General features: G+C 33.7%; 1 protein-coding gene and 1 long non-coding RNA gene across 2 annotated transcripts in view; one reads left to right on the top strand and one right to left on the bottom strand.

Moving 5' to 3' along the window:
• MESR6 (misexpression suppressor of ras 6) overlaps positions 1-15923 on the top strand; it is a 750945-nt gene that overhangs the window by 477705 nt on the left and 257317 nt on the right. The window lies entirely within an intron of this gene.
• Positions 6535-12152, bottom strand: LOC108763290 (uncharacterized). The gene is made up of 3 exons (XR_001940212.1): positions 11528-12152; positions 10857-11024; positions 6535-6650 (listed from the first exon to the last, which is right to left on the bottom strand). It is a non-coding gene; the product is annotated as an uncharacterized LOC108763290 (long non-coding RNA).

The following is a 15923-nucleotide window of genomic DNA, read 5'->3' as shown; positions in this document are numbered from 1 at the left end:
CCAAAAATTTGGTTAGAATAACCAAATTTTGGTTAGGACAACGAAAAACTTTTTGTTGGTCATATATCAACAAAACTTTTTTCTCAGTGTAGAGTTCCTGATACTTAAAAAAATTTTTGAAAAATAAAAAAAAATTACAAATTTTTGAAAAATCAATTTTTAGATACAATAGTTCTGAATAGAGTTCCTGCTTCTTTTCAACGATACGAAGAGTTCTCTGTACTTTTTAACTCGAGATTCCCTTAATAACAATTTTTGAACAATTTAAAAAAAATGGGGTGCTAACTTTTTATCGAAATTCGAGCTCGAATAGTTCTGAGCAGCTTAATAGCTTTATTTTGTGAATACCTAGAGTTTCTAATACATAAAAAACAATTTTGACGTACAACAAAATTTATATAAAAAAAATTAAAAAATTTTGAAAAAAATTTTTTTATACAATAGTTCTGTCACATGTTAATTGTCATTCTGTTTATTTCGAAGAGTTCTAAGCGATTAAAATCAACACAGACCCAAAAATAAAAGAAATATGTACTTAAACCAAAATTTAAAAAATTGGTTGCAAAAGCACATATCTCCTTATATAGCCATCCAATCGCATTTTCACCTAATACTTTTCGTTAGGGCTCGTCGAGAACTGCCCACAATGCCAGTCAGAACTACTCAGTATTCTCAAAAAATTTTCGACGTCGGACTTAGAAAATTTTCAATGATAGAGTTCAAATGTTCCCATATCTCGAAAACCGTTGGCTCAATCACTTTTTCACCTCATACTTTTCGTTAGAGCTCGTCGAGAACTGCCCAGAACGCCGATCAGAACTACTCACTACTCTCGAAAAATTTTTAATGACCCTTCTCATGTAGCGTATCTCGCAAATCGTTGGCCCAATCGCTTTTTCACCTCATACTTTTCGTTAGAGCTCGTCGCGAACTGCCCAGAACGCCGATCAGAATTATTTTTTGAGAAAATTTTTTGAGAGTACTGAATAGTGTTCTGACTGACATTGTGGGCAGTTCTCGACGAGCCCTAACGAAAAGTATTAGGTGAAAATGTGATTGGATGGCTACATAAGGAGATATGTGCTTTTGCAACCAATTTTTCAAATTTTGTTTTAAGTACATATCTCTTTTATTTTTGGTTTTGTTTGGTCAACTGTGTTGATTTTAATCGCTTAGAAATAGACAGAATGACAATTAACATGTGACAGAACTATTGTATAAAAAAATTTTTTCAAAATTTTTTAATTTTTTTAAATAAATTTTGTTGTATGTCAAAATTGTTTTTTATGTATTAGGAACTCTAGGTATTCACAAAATAAAGCTATTTAGCTGCTCAGAACTATTCGAGCTCGATTTTCGATAAAAAGTTAGCACCCCATTTTTTAAAAATTATTTAAAAATAGTTATATTAAGCGGAACTCTTGTTATAAATTATAAAGAACTCTTTGTCTCGTCAAAAAGAACCGGGAACTCTAATCAGAACTCCTGAGTACTATAGTTGGAGTGCTAACTTCACATACCCATCAATTCCATTAAACAGCAAACGCGATTAGTCAGTTCCACGGCGAATTAGGTAATTGGCATTGATGAAACCGGCCCAAATAATTTTTACGAAAAGCACGTTTAGCGCTTTTTTTTACCTTTTTTTTAAAAAGGTAAGCTTGTATAAATAACAAAAAACAGTATCATTTATGTTTTACTTTTTAATTTGGTAGATGAAATATTATGAACAAAGGACCTCAGATTTTATCCGTTTAAAATAAGTAGCCAGCAGCCTACAGAAAACCTCGAAGAACAATATTATGCTTTTAGAAACAAGGTAGGGGTTTTAGTATAAAAGAAAAGAATCGCCGAAAATTTCGTTGGTATATGAAAACGAGCAGTATTTTAGTGTCATCTATACTGCAAAGAAAAAGAAATCTTATTTTGTTCTAAAAAGTTCTTTCATAAAATATTTTTGTGAAAAAGAAACATATACTTACGTTTCCTTTTTCACTTCCATTTTAAAACCAATTTCTATTATTATAAATATATAATTGTATAAATAGTATTAAATAGTATTGTTACGAACAAATTCTCGGTCATTTTCTTTATGTACCAATTACCAATTTTCGCAATCGAAACATCAAACAAACATCATTTCGAAACATTATCGAAATATTATTTTGTATCATCAAATGGAAAGCATCCAATATCAAAATTGACTCTTGATATTCGCCAATTTTTATCACATGACTTATTTTGATGATTTTGAACGCCGAAAATGAGTGTCGAACGTTGGCATGAAAAGGCACCTTTATAAGCTGATGACAGCTAATAATGCATTACATGAGGAAAGTTAAATTGTTAGAAAATAAAGAAAGTTAGTACTTATTATAGCATGTACTTAATAGTACATACATTATATTAGACTCTATACGTAGAGTCCTAGGACTCTAATTATAGCAGTAATGAATAAAATGGCGGTCTGATCACATGATTTAGACAGCCAATCAAACTATATCCTTCAATGTCGCATCTCTACTTTCTAGAACTGTATTCAAACCATTCATTTAAACCAAACGTCAACTGGAATGTGCAGGCATCTAATCTATCTAAATGCCTCTACAGCCATCTAGTGCCAGACGGTCCAGTCGTACATTTTTTCGGTTGATGACGACGTATCCCATGTTGATGTTGAATTTCAATAAAAAGTGACAATTCGGAAATTTGCGTCGCAATATCTCTGCTTGTAGAATATGTAAAGAAAAAATAAAAACACGTATAATACAATCGGAGTGTAAGCTATCGAGTGAGGTATTTATTAAATCAATCGAGACAGCCGTTATTGAGATCCGATAATCTCGATCTGACGCATCTCTCCGGTTCGCGTAAAGTAGCCACGGCAGTGTCGCTGCGTTTTGGCTTAGCGCCGAGACACTACCAGTGTCTCCAAATATGATGTATAATATATCCAAGAGATAGCTTTTGCTGTCAGCAATGAATTTACGACGCGTCATAGTTTAAGAAATATTGATTGGTGATTAAGGAGGGAAAGCTCCGAAAATTGACAATGTAAAATAATGAATTTTTTGATAGGAGGCCAGGAAATCAATTGAAAGTTATATAAAAATTTACAGATTTTTGCTATTTTGCTATTAGATATATGTATGTATATAGGATATCTGCTTACATAACACTAATAATTATCTATGATAACTTCTTTATACTTATAATTATGTTATATACAAGTAAATTGTTTTCCTTTTCTTTAATATCATGAAAAAGGCTGATTTCAATTGGATATTGTAGCACCATAAAAACAAAATTAAATAAAGACGGGATCGTGCTGAGAAGGGACGAAAGGAGTTGTGTTCAGTGTTTCCTTTGCTTTGTGTGACTTGTAGTAGAAGATGGTCACACGTACAACATGCTTCCAAGTAAGTCTCGTGGCTAAAGTTGCATGAGAATGAACCTCCGCTGACCAAAACGAGCATTTCAGACGGCTGGTTGGCCCGATAGGTTCTCTTTTCTTCAGGATCTCGTCTCGGAACATTGTATCGTACCTTCTTACAGGCCGTTTCCGATGAAGTCGGCCTTCTTTATGCCGTTCTTCGGCGGCCCGCGCTCTCTCCACGCTCTTCTGGCTAAGTGTCGATTCGAGGAAAACTACGAGTCGAATAATGCATAACGGATTCTCGGTCTAGCGAAGCCGTCAACTTTGCTATAAAAATATTTTTTTGTCTTGCATTCCAGTGGATGGTATTCTATTTGCAATGAAATTACGAGATTACGAGTTAACGGTTTGAATTAAGCTTTATGCAGAAAAAATAATACAAATGGAAGATGCAATTCAAATTTAAAGAACATCCAATAAAGCTGTTTATTCTCATACTAAAATGTGAAGACTCTCAACATTATAATTCGTACTATGCAATGTGCTGTATCATTATCTGTTAATGTATCTGCATTTATGAAATTAATGTAAATTTATTTTGCATATTATTGGAATATTTTTAATAGCAATAGTTACGACTCATATACGTATACAACGGCAGAAAAAAATGTAAATTAAATAACGATATATTATTTAAAAATATATTTTTGCGCGTGATGATGAGATCAAAGTGAACTGAATAACCTAAATCAAATGTAAATTACTCTCGTGATCAGATTGTTTCGAGAAGACACGCAAAGCTTCCGAGAGGAGGGCATCATGCTTCTCAAGAACGGTGAAGAAGCGCGGAGGCGGCGTCGAAGGTGGGAACCTTCGAAGAATCTTTAATAAACACCACCATTGTATGCTAATCCATAAATATGCTCTGACTACAGTGCAAGCTTGCGTACAAACCAGCTGCGCCATGCATGCCTGCGTACACGTGCGGCTCTTCTCGACCAATCCAGCCTCTGGACGAATGCCAAAAGTGGAAATTTTATAGTACTCTCTAAAGATACGTTTCCCCGGTATTGAAATATGTTACGTCATTAATGTATCACACTTGTGTAAAAAGAGGAAAGAATGTAAATATTGCATTAATTTTATCTTTTCTTTTTGTTATTTACGATAATTTAAATTATGGCCTAAAATATATTTTATGCCAAAATTTAAATATTTCGAAAATGCTATAAATGATAAGAGAGTGGATGGAAAATAAAACAAATACAAAATAACAAATAACATAATAATTCACAGCACAAATTTTTGAATCTATTTAAGTTCTATCTTTTTATACGATTACGTCTTGTTATTATGGTTTTAAAGAATTATTGCATACATATTTTTATCTTTATATTTAATAATGTTATCAAATTTGAAGAAAGAATAGGTCATGGTGATCGAAGTTTGAGGTCGTTTGAAAATAATTATTTTATTACCAAGTTCAGCGCTGAAGCGAGACGTTGTGGAACTTTCTTTTGCGGAGGAAAACTCAGGGGCTTTATAGAGGACGAAGTTTTCTACGGCGCCTACGAGAAACACGAGGCTAACGGGAAAATTCAATTCGCCGCGAATTTAATAAGAAGTCTACGATCAGATTTGTATTACGAAAAGGCGAGACTTTATTTATTGATAAAATTAAATAGCGTTTCATTTTATCGCATTTCATCTATTTATATCAGGTACTCTTCTTAAAAGGATACATATACTTTTGATTTGGCAGAATATTTGTTATGACGTAATAAAATTAATGATATTGATTTTTTTTCCGGTGATATAGAATAACTTACATTAGTTAACAAAAAAAAAGTCAACATATATTTAAATATTAATACTTGTAGTATTTCATAATAAAAACGCATAATAAAAATTTATAATGTTTCATAAAATATAAATATTTTTTTTTAATTAATGTATAGGTAACTATGTATAATAATATAACAGTATATTCTTTTATTCTTTATCAATAATTATAAAATTTTATTTGTTAAAAAAGAAAATGATATTTAAAAAAAATTAAAAAAATATTTTTGTATCTTGAGAAAATTACAATGTCGATTGATTACGAGAAATAACATTGACGCAATGCGGCGAAGTGTCGTTTATCAGTAACAATTGTAACAGTGAGCGAAAGGAAAGTCTAAAGGAAAGGGTAGCGCGAAACGTATTTACTACATCTATTTATCGACGGGTATGTAAAATATGACACATAATACGCGATTTATATACGTGTTTTCATGCTATTGTACGCTCATTGTACAGCGTATTGTACGTCTATGAGTTGAAGAGGAATAGAACAAGTCGATTAGAGGCGCGATATGAAGCGTGCATGTCGATAGCGTGCCGAAGTATCATTGAATTTTAAACGATCGGTGCCTGCACCTTGTTCACGCCTCTGCTCACCTTTCCGAATCACGACTGTCGAGCGATTAAGCATTTTTCAAGGAGGCACCGCGTGCGCCGGGCGTTACTGTTACTCCGCAATGACGGCAATCTTGTACCGAATAACGGTACTCGAGTAGTAGGTGGTAGGAAAATAATGGTATAATTTAGAGATTTTTTTTAGCTGTATGCACGGAGTGTTGCACAAGATACTCCCAAGCATTATACGCTTTCTCTCCGTTAGGATACTTGAGAACAACAAGGATGTCATTTGTTTCAACCAAAGCATGAACAATTGAAAATTAAGAGATTATCGCGAATTAAGCGGGAGATAAAAGACATAAGAAAATAGAACATGATTCGTTTAATTTCGCAATTCAATTTTCAAGTCGAATTATTGTATTAATATTTATATATGACAAAATTAAGAAATTATTTTAAAAAACATGCTCTAAAAAGATATTTTGTTTGTACATAAAATTTATTTTGATTTAAGTGCTTGTACGATTTTTAACATATCACTGTGATAAATTAAGAAAACATTTTCAAACGAATAAATTTTATTACTTTAAGATAATTTATTGAAATTTTTATAATATAATATAAGTGTAGTTATATAATATGTTTAAAAAATATTAATTATGTGTTTTATCTCGTTAGTGATGTCTACACTTGGAATTCTCGCAGATTGATAAAAGCGATGCGATTCGCGAAGACGTCGACGAGAAGAGTGGTGCAACTGTGGTGTTTTCTGTTGCGAATGATGGTGACACGGTTCCCTCTTGAAACGCTTTAAAACGTAGAAACGTCCGCCTGCGGCACAACTCCCTTTGTCGCGGCGCACCGACGACGACTGCAATGAGACATAAATTGCAATTAGCACCACCGTATCTACGAGAGAGTACGTACGTGCGCGCGCTGACGTTGCGCCGCGTTATGTTGCTAGCGTGCACATGCGGTCCGCGTTCCTTGCAGTTGCAACATTGACTGGCCAGTCTTAGAGAACTGGTCGACCACAATGTGAGTCTTTTAACGAAGCCCGCACCGTTAAAGTGAAATACCCGGGGAGGCTCCGATATATGTTTAGAATGTTGCTTTTTAATTCCACAGCGCAGCGGTTGAAACTTTTTTTCCTACGATCCGATCGCACGCCAGGAATGCACCAGATCTGACACGTTTCTCGATCGAACGAAGTTAATTCTTTAAGTATTTGCCACGCATTCTTTAGTAAATATGGTATTTGCTGTATTTCAATTTACAGTCAAACGTCATGAGAACTTATTGTGAGAGATAACGAACAGCGGATTCCAATATATAAAAATTTAAATTAAATTATATTAATATAAAAATTATATTATCTGGAGACACTGGTAGTGTCTCGGCGCTAAGCTACGCGCAGCGCCATTACCGTGGCTACTTTACGCGAGCCGGCGATATAATGTAACCACAAATCTAATATTTGTCTATATATGATCTTCGCGGTTATTGGAGCGTAAATAATATATTTGTAAGGCGATAATTCGCAAACAATTGAAATGTACTTATAAACAAAGTTAATTGCAACTTACAAATATGTATGTTATTTATGCACCAACAATCTCGAAGGCTTAGATAAGCATTTTACTTTTTACTTATATTTGATTTAGTTTTGAAGGCACAAAACTATTTTTATTTTTATTTTAACAAAAATATAAACAAATAATATTATAAAATTAATATCATAATTAGTTGTATTACTAGATATAAATAGAAAAAGTATTAGAATTAGGCTTTTTTAGTGAGACGATCATACAAATTAATAAACATATTTAATGACTAAACATAAACTGCTTTTTAATATTACTTTCTGAGCACATAAATCCAAGAGCAATAAATTAAAAGCAATAATTAAAAAAATAAACGAATGCACAATGTCTTTCCATTTTTTACGCATATGAATGAAATCGTGCCGACTTGTAACTACTTCACGAAGTCTATGATGCTTAAAGCGGCATAATAAGAAGTTCAGCATCATTCGCGCGCGGACTCACGAGCTCGGGTAACGACATTCCACTAAGACTGTAACAAAGGAAGCCCACGGTAAAAATTCAAGAAACAACTCTATATCGCTGGCATAAGTCACGGTAGCGCGGTATCGGGATCAGTTAGGTTTGCTAGCAACCGGAACGTTCCGCGATGCGATCGGCCCACAAGTCGATTTGACCCTTACCCAGAACAAGGATAAGGTACGCGAAGAGAAACATAACCGTAGCGGGCGTACTGCTACGGAGAAACGCGAGAAGAGAACGTCGAACGACGTTGAGTCGCATCACGAAAAGACAATGAAAAGAAAACGTCGGGCGAAGTTCTTGTTAGGCGAAGCTATTATCATTAATTAAACAGCGGTCGCGCTATCTCGATTCACGTCTTGCTGATGTGATGCCACGACATTAAAGACCGTGTGACACCGTAAAGACTTCAAGTTGGTGGTACTCGTTATCGAAGAAATGACGGACCTGCCCCTTTTGCTTGTATCACTTATGCATCAGAGATCGATCCCTAGGACGTATCGAGCAATTATTTTTCTTTCTCCTTTTCTCGCTTTCTCTCTTTCTCTGTTGGAAATTGTTGCTTGCGATCAGTGCGAAAAGTAATTCACGCAACGATTTGGCTCTCTGGCGTATCGTAAATTAAACTGGAATGAATGCGGAATAAGAGATCGCAGCGCGTAAGCCATTTGGCGACAGAGTTATAGAGGCAGCGACATCGTAAACACAGTCATCGTATTTACGATACCACTTGTTGCAAAAGTTTCCGTACTCGTGGAGACACTAAGTTAATCCCTATTTGTGTGCATTTATTTATATAGATTTTTACAACTGACTTGAGATCGTATTTACAAAAAGTCGATTCTAATTTATATATTTTAAACAATAACAATAATTATGTTAGGACTCTCAAATTTTAAACAATATAAAAATATAAATAAAGTAGGCTAATGAGAATCAGCAACGATAAACAGCGCAATTATTTAGTGAACAATCAATACTCAGGTGTTGATTGAAGTCTTCTGTATTTGAATGTTTCGACTCTCTTTGGAGTCCTCCTCAGCAATGATAATACAAGAATAATTAGCTCATGTGTCCATTTAATGCTTAAGTCACTCACATTATGGACACATGAGCTAATTATTCTTGTATTATCATTGCTGAGGAGGACTCCAAAGAGAGTCGAAACATTCAAATACAGAAGACTTCAATCAACACCTGAGTATTGGTTGTTCACTAAATAATTGCGCCGTTTTTCGTTGCTGACTCTCATTAGCCTACTTTATTTATATTTTTGTTCTTACTTTTAAAAGTGACGCAACTCAAAAATGTTTTTGAGTTGTTACAATAAATGAATTTGGTATACATTATCATATCAATCATCAAAAATGAATTATTGTAACTTCATAAAAAAATCGTTAAAACGTTATAATTAAAACAAAAAGATAGTTTTAAGAAAATTGTTAAAATCGTCACAACTCAAATTTTTTAAAGAGTTTGACATTTGTTCATATTAAGAATATATTCTCTTTGCCGATATTATTTTATTAATTTATAATTTTCTAAGTATAAGAATATTCAAGCCTATGACGGTCAAAGCTAGATTTTTTTGCCTAAACAATGATATATATGCATGTACATATATAGGATATAGATAATTCATTAGGAGTTGTTTAGGCAAAAAAGATCTAGTTTGACCGTTATAGGCTTATTCTTATACTTAGTGTTTAATTCTTGTCGGTCCGAATAGAATCTTATTATTGGTTATAATTTTCTGTCAGGTTAAAAATTGATTTTTCTGCTTTTCTGGGAAATTTAATTTTTTGAGTGGTGTATGTTTCTTTTGAAGTAAAGGAGCAATATACATATATAATGAACTGATCACTATTTTTTTTAATACGAATCTATCGCATATTTCAAATTATGTAATAACATTATAAACATTCATATACTTTTGATACCTACAAGTAGCAAGTACTTCAAGCGTCTTGTATAATTTATCTTGTACAATGCATTTTTATGTTTTAATTAGATAGGATAAAATATTTTATTAACCACATAAACAATGTTTTTTCAAGTACGTGATGTTAATATTTTATTACGAAACTATCTCGTATGTTGTATATTTCGAAAGTGCAACGCGATATGATTAAAAATTATTACGATGGGAAAATACGCGCAGCGATTTTATTTGACTTGTGGTACCAAAGCGTGCTTTTAATTTGCATAAGTGTAATCGAACTTCTTACAGAGAGATTCAACGAGCCAGATTCTTCAAAGTATCGACTCGGCCAAAGAGAAGGGTAAAAGGGATTGTTTACGATCCGAAGAATTACTCTGGAATTGTTGTCCCGCGAGACCGCTTCTCACAAAGCCACCGATTAAGCATTATCGGGACTACCAGGAAGCGGTAGACCACTTCCACAGATTCGCTCTTGCCTTAATCCAGCACGTCCTGATCCTACGATCATATATTTTAGCTCGGTATATGCTCATGTGCAGAATTATCACGATGTAGCAAACTAAACATATGTTACCGAGTCGTGCCTGCTTTCCAACAAGAGAAACGATATCCCGAAAGATATGAAGCTGAAGATATACACTTATCAAAATATATAGCGATACACATAAAATCCTTTGTTACATTTATTCTATTCTAAACATGCATGAGAGAAAGGAAAGGGAATATATTGTTCTCAAACAAGATCATCATCGTTGCTTTAAAACTCAACCAAAAATAGCGTGTCGTTATTTTAACGAAATAAAAACGATAAAACGATAAAAACGATGATATTAATATAAAACTATTATATTGATAATTTTATCTTACTTTTTCCATAGTTTTACTTATAAATCTGTTATAGTAAATACACGCCAGATGCTAGAAATAGGCGTGCATTTCTGAAAAAGTTCAATGAACCGAAAGATTATTGCAACTGTACTTCTCTGGTCAACTTTATCCGTTAGAAGTAGTTGCCTACTTCCGCGGATAATATTCGTTTCTATGCTTAAGTCAACATGTATTGACCTACCACGGTAAACTTTACGTTTATATGCACTCGTTCACGGCGGTACCCGGAGATAGCCACACGTCACCGAATCGTGATTCTCGAGAACTGCAAGTCGATGTTGTAACCCCCATCAAAGCCAGAAGTTCTCGACTTCGTGAGGTTGAACATTTCTAGCGTTTCAGCCGACATCTGTAAAAGATAAAATACCGTCTATATTTCTATAGTCCTTGATTTCATTATTTCATTATACTGCTTTTATTATTTCGTTAATTTAATCTCGTCTATTGAGTAACATATTATTTATTAGATATTAAATGATTACACAACCTTAACACAAAATTTGAATCTATGTTGAATCTATGAAACCATTTAATGATGAATATTGAATTACATGTCGCATTTATATATATATATATAAATGGTTTCATAGATTCAACATAGATTTAAATTTTGTGTTAAGGTTGTGTAATCATTTAATATCTAACAAATAATGTGTTACTCAATAGATGAGATTAAATTCATTTTAAGTAAATATTTTTGGAAATTATTAGTAAGCAGTTTATTGTAGAAAATATACAGAGCTATTTATGAAACACATATTGCACATTTGATTTATACAGATAGCTCTACCATTTAATATTATCAGAAAATACAAATATAAAGTTGAATTATAATAGGAAACTTTTTATCACCTATTATTGAAGTCTTCCTAAATATTTTGAAGATAGTAGTATACACTGTAGCGAATACTACATTACCGGATCGTAAATGATGGAGTGGATGAAAAAGCACACCAGTCATGGAGAACATCCGGTTGCACACGCCAACGGATGTACGACGATGTGCGCGTGAAGTAAATCAAAACTTGGCTTCGCCGATTGACAGTTGCGCGTTGTTCGCGCGCGGCGAGATTTACCGCAATTCCAAACGAGCTACCAGCAAGTAGCGCGACTTCGTGGCAGACCGGTTGCACTCGGCGGATCTTTAAAGCACCGCTTCAGCCGATGGAAAACACTTGTTAGCGCTCGGCGAGCGAATAAAGTGGTGCCTGTCCGAACTAAATGTAGATACATCTTTTATACGCGCTATCGCCAGCATCTGCAGCCTGCGATCGAGCTCTTTTGCTCTCTTTCCTCCTCTCTTCGTCTCGCACGCAGTCCACACTGACCTCTTGCTCTATCTCTCTTCTCTCTATTTCTTTCTCTCTGTTCTCTCTTTTTTTCTTTCTGTCTCTTTCTCGAGGCGTGTTTTGCCAACTGTTGGTATGTGGCCTGCGGTCAGAGTTTTTCGTAGCACTTATTAAAAATCTTATATACTATTGAGTTCCTCTTGCGCCGACAAATATCGAATACTTTTACTATCATACGCTCATAAGAAAAATATTACAGTATATTTGGCTAAAGGAAATAAGAATTTCTGTAAAGAATATTGATTCGATACTGCTAATTAAATATATTTTTCAAAGACTGATGTGTCAGGTATAATTTTTGCGGTTTCTCACTTTTTGTTAATTATCTCAACATTAGAAAAAATCAAAATATATATTATATATAAAATGCTAGATAAGAATTATGTAAGTAACAAACTCATTGAATTTTCTGTTGTATTAAATTTTTTTTAATGTCGTTCTAGAAAAAAAAAAGTATTGTATACGTAATCTATATCAGTTAAAATAATTTTTTACATATTATATAAACAAAAACAAAAACTTGGTTATTTAAAATCAACATCCAATTTAAATTCTCACATAATTAAAAGATAGATATATTAATTGTTTTCGATGTAACGGAAATTATTTTAATCGTCATTTAATTTGTTGTTCCAAAATCATATTTGATGATGGTCGCGGAAAATGATGAAATTACCACAATAAGAAGTACAATGCAAACACAAAATGCAGGTGTATGATTGTTACACATCTCTTCGTGACACGAGTCACGTAAAAACGAAAGACACGTAAGAATTAGCCTGCGAGTGCGACTGAGTGGACAAGGATAAGCCGCGCGATGGCATACCATCACCGCTAATTAATACCGCGAGTTAATTATGCTACAGAACAAGACAATGTTGTCTATTCTCTATCTACTTTATCCGCGCAACCTGCTAATAACAGGTAATCGTAGGTTTACTGGAAGCGCTACAGGTGTCCACAAAAGTGTTATAGTGTTTTAGCGCGGCTCAGTGGAGTCGAGTCATTGATTAGAGAATTAAAGGTCGGACAGGCATAATTTACGTCAGAATACTTGCGCCGTCGATGAAGGAAGAGTACTGAGAGAAAACGAAATAGTTCTGGTAACTATAAATTTGGCAACTTTTTGCAATTGAAGTACCTGTAACTAGTTTTACAAAGTAATAGAAACTGAAATAGTGTTGAATGTTATAAAAATATAGTCACGGTAACAAATTGTATGCACTATTAATTGGTAGTGAAATAGTGACTCAACTACATTGAGTAGTTACCTGGACTTCATGCAAATGCACTGAGAGAAATAATTTTGTTATAGAAACAATTCAAGGGAAGGCAGATGTGATATTTGTTAAAAAAACGATCGATTTGTTACGATTGCAAATTAATTCGTCAATGTAACAAATAATCAATAGTATCGCTAGCAAATAAGAGGCTCATATATATATAAAAGTCGTAGACGGGTGCAGGGTCTTAAATCGTAAGAAATTGACTAATTCTAGTCAAGTATTCTCCCTATATATTTGACTGTGCTTGATCGGTTTCCTACGACTTAAGACTCCACGATCATCTACGAATTCTATGTAAACGAGCTAAAGTCTATCCAAAAGATATAGGTTAGATTCTATATAGTTTGTTTCTGTTACTAATAATTAGTTGGTATAGCAGACTAGCAGCAATCACAACAACATAATTTGTTGTCATATATTTACCGATCACCGGTTAAAGGTACTGGTGGCTTGCTAAATTAACAAAATCCTTTCTCTCAGTGTAGATATAACAATTACATTTTTCTAGTTTAGACAAAAACTTTTTTTTTAATAAAGCACTCTATATCATGTAACTAATTAACCATTGTTGAGGTAATTTTAAGGAATAGGTACATTAAAAACCTTTTCTTTAAAGTCGCTCAGCACGAGCAGTACGCGGTATTGTCACCAGAGGGACAAAGCGGAGTTTAGTTTCTCCTGAGAAGAAAACTACTCAGCTTACAATAAAAGGCGTAGCCTTTTCGAACTTGGGGAAGACAAAAATAAATAAGAAATGCATACACGAATTTGTAACTATGTATTATAAAGCTTTAATAAGAACAATGAGTAAATTAAATGAACCAAGAAAATGTAGTAATATTAACTATTTGTAATTGATTACATATATGGTTAATGTTACTATATCCTTTTAGTTCACTTAATCTAGTATTCTTATTAGAAATTTAATAATATGTAAATAGTTGAGGCGCTATTTTAGTATAAATTTATAGTTACTGAACGACATTTTTCTCTGAGTGAAAGCATGGTAAGCATGATGGATGATGAAAAATATGGCAAATTAATGTAGAAAAACGAGTAAAGAATTTATAACGCGAACGTTAATTAATACGATGATTGTACAGATAATACAATAAATAAACATGAAAATCTTCGTACAAGAATAAATTACATGTCATCGCAGTCGCCATCGATTACATTGTATAAATGCAGACTCTTATCTTATCAGGTTATACATCAGTTTTTGCTATAATTTGTGTATTTTAATCGAATCAAAATGAGAATATTAATTTACCACTTTTTACTTTATATTAATTGATTAGCTTTTTTGTTACAATTATTTAGTGTTTTTAGTACAAGTCATATTTTATATTATCTCGTATATTACGATAAAATATGAAGAGTTAATACATCGAACCTCATGAAAGGAAACTCACATTATTACGTTGATGCGTGTATATTATGTTACTAGTTACGGACGGTCACGTAGAAAATTGACTTTTAACGACCGGCTGTTTCCTAGATTTTCCGGTGAATTTTACAGTTTCACCTAGGGAAAGGCGTCGATTGCTCGCGTAAACAATAGGACGAGGCGCACGTTCGCGGATGTATCGCCCGCGATTTCCCGGCGAACATTATACATAATTAGCAGCGCGGGTACCGAGACGGGGAGCGAACAATGGACGGCTCTTTTCGCATGCGACTAAATACGTCAGCGCCACGGTAATTGGCCGACAATTACCAGCCGTAGAATCGCGGCAGCATTAAGATGGTATAGCCCAGTAGCACGCAAATATGGGAGCGAAACTTATCTCGCGCAATTTATTTCGACGAGGTCGAGACCATCGCGTTGTAGGACGCGACGACGATGTCGACGTCGGCATCGTTCTCCGGAAACAAGCACAAAAATGCGATTAAACAAAAGATAGCCACGCCGAAATGTGCATAACTCCACTCCATTTCTTGCATATATACCTAAAAATGATACAAGCTAGGTTTTCTACATTTACAAGATTTCTCAAAGAGTACGATTTTTTAAATAATGGTATGTAGTATCACGATATTTTAACCCTAGCAAACTACTCATGGGTCCAATGTACTCTATGCGGCTTTTTACATTGCTGTAACTTTTTTATAATATAATTTGAAGACCGGATGGAGACTGAAAAAAACTTTAACTGTCCATAGATATGATAAGCCTGCAAGGGTATTTTTTTTGCGTTATTCTCGATGTGAGAATTAATGCACGAAAGTTTAAAGAGGGTATTTGGGACCCATACGTGACTAACTAGTAAGTTTTCAGCATTCTGGGTACCCCTTTATTTTTTGTTAAATATACTGTTTACTGAGTTTCGGATAGTATAAAAATAAGTACACACGGAAATGTAGAATTAAAAAGAATTATTTCAATATAATAAATAGTAGAAATATAATCTCTGTCAGTCTTCGGAGATCGCTCGGCCGGGACGGATGTATTGCTTTAGAGCGAGTGTTGCATCATCTTCTAAACTAAATCCTAATAAATTTAATTATATATACTATAATAAAATTTCTACATATACAATCCTTTATCTACCATTTTATAAAATTTTATTTATTAATTATAAACTTATAATATGTAGATTTTTCAAAAAT

The sequence above is a fragment of the Trachymyrmex cornetzi genome, unplaced genomic scaffold (assembly GCF_001594075.2).
Source record: "Trachymyrmex cornetzi isolate Tcor2-1 unplaced genomic scaffold, Tcor1.1 scaffold35, whole genome shotgun sequence".
Taxonomy (NCBI): Eukaryota; Metazoa; Arthropoda; class Insecta; order Hymenoptera; family Formicidae; genus Trachymyrmex; species Trachymyrmex cornetzi.
This window is presented reverse-complemented; position numbering and strand designations above follow the sequence as displayed.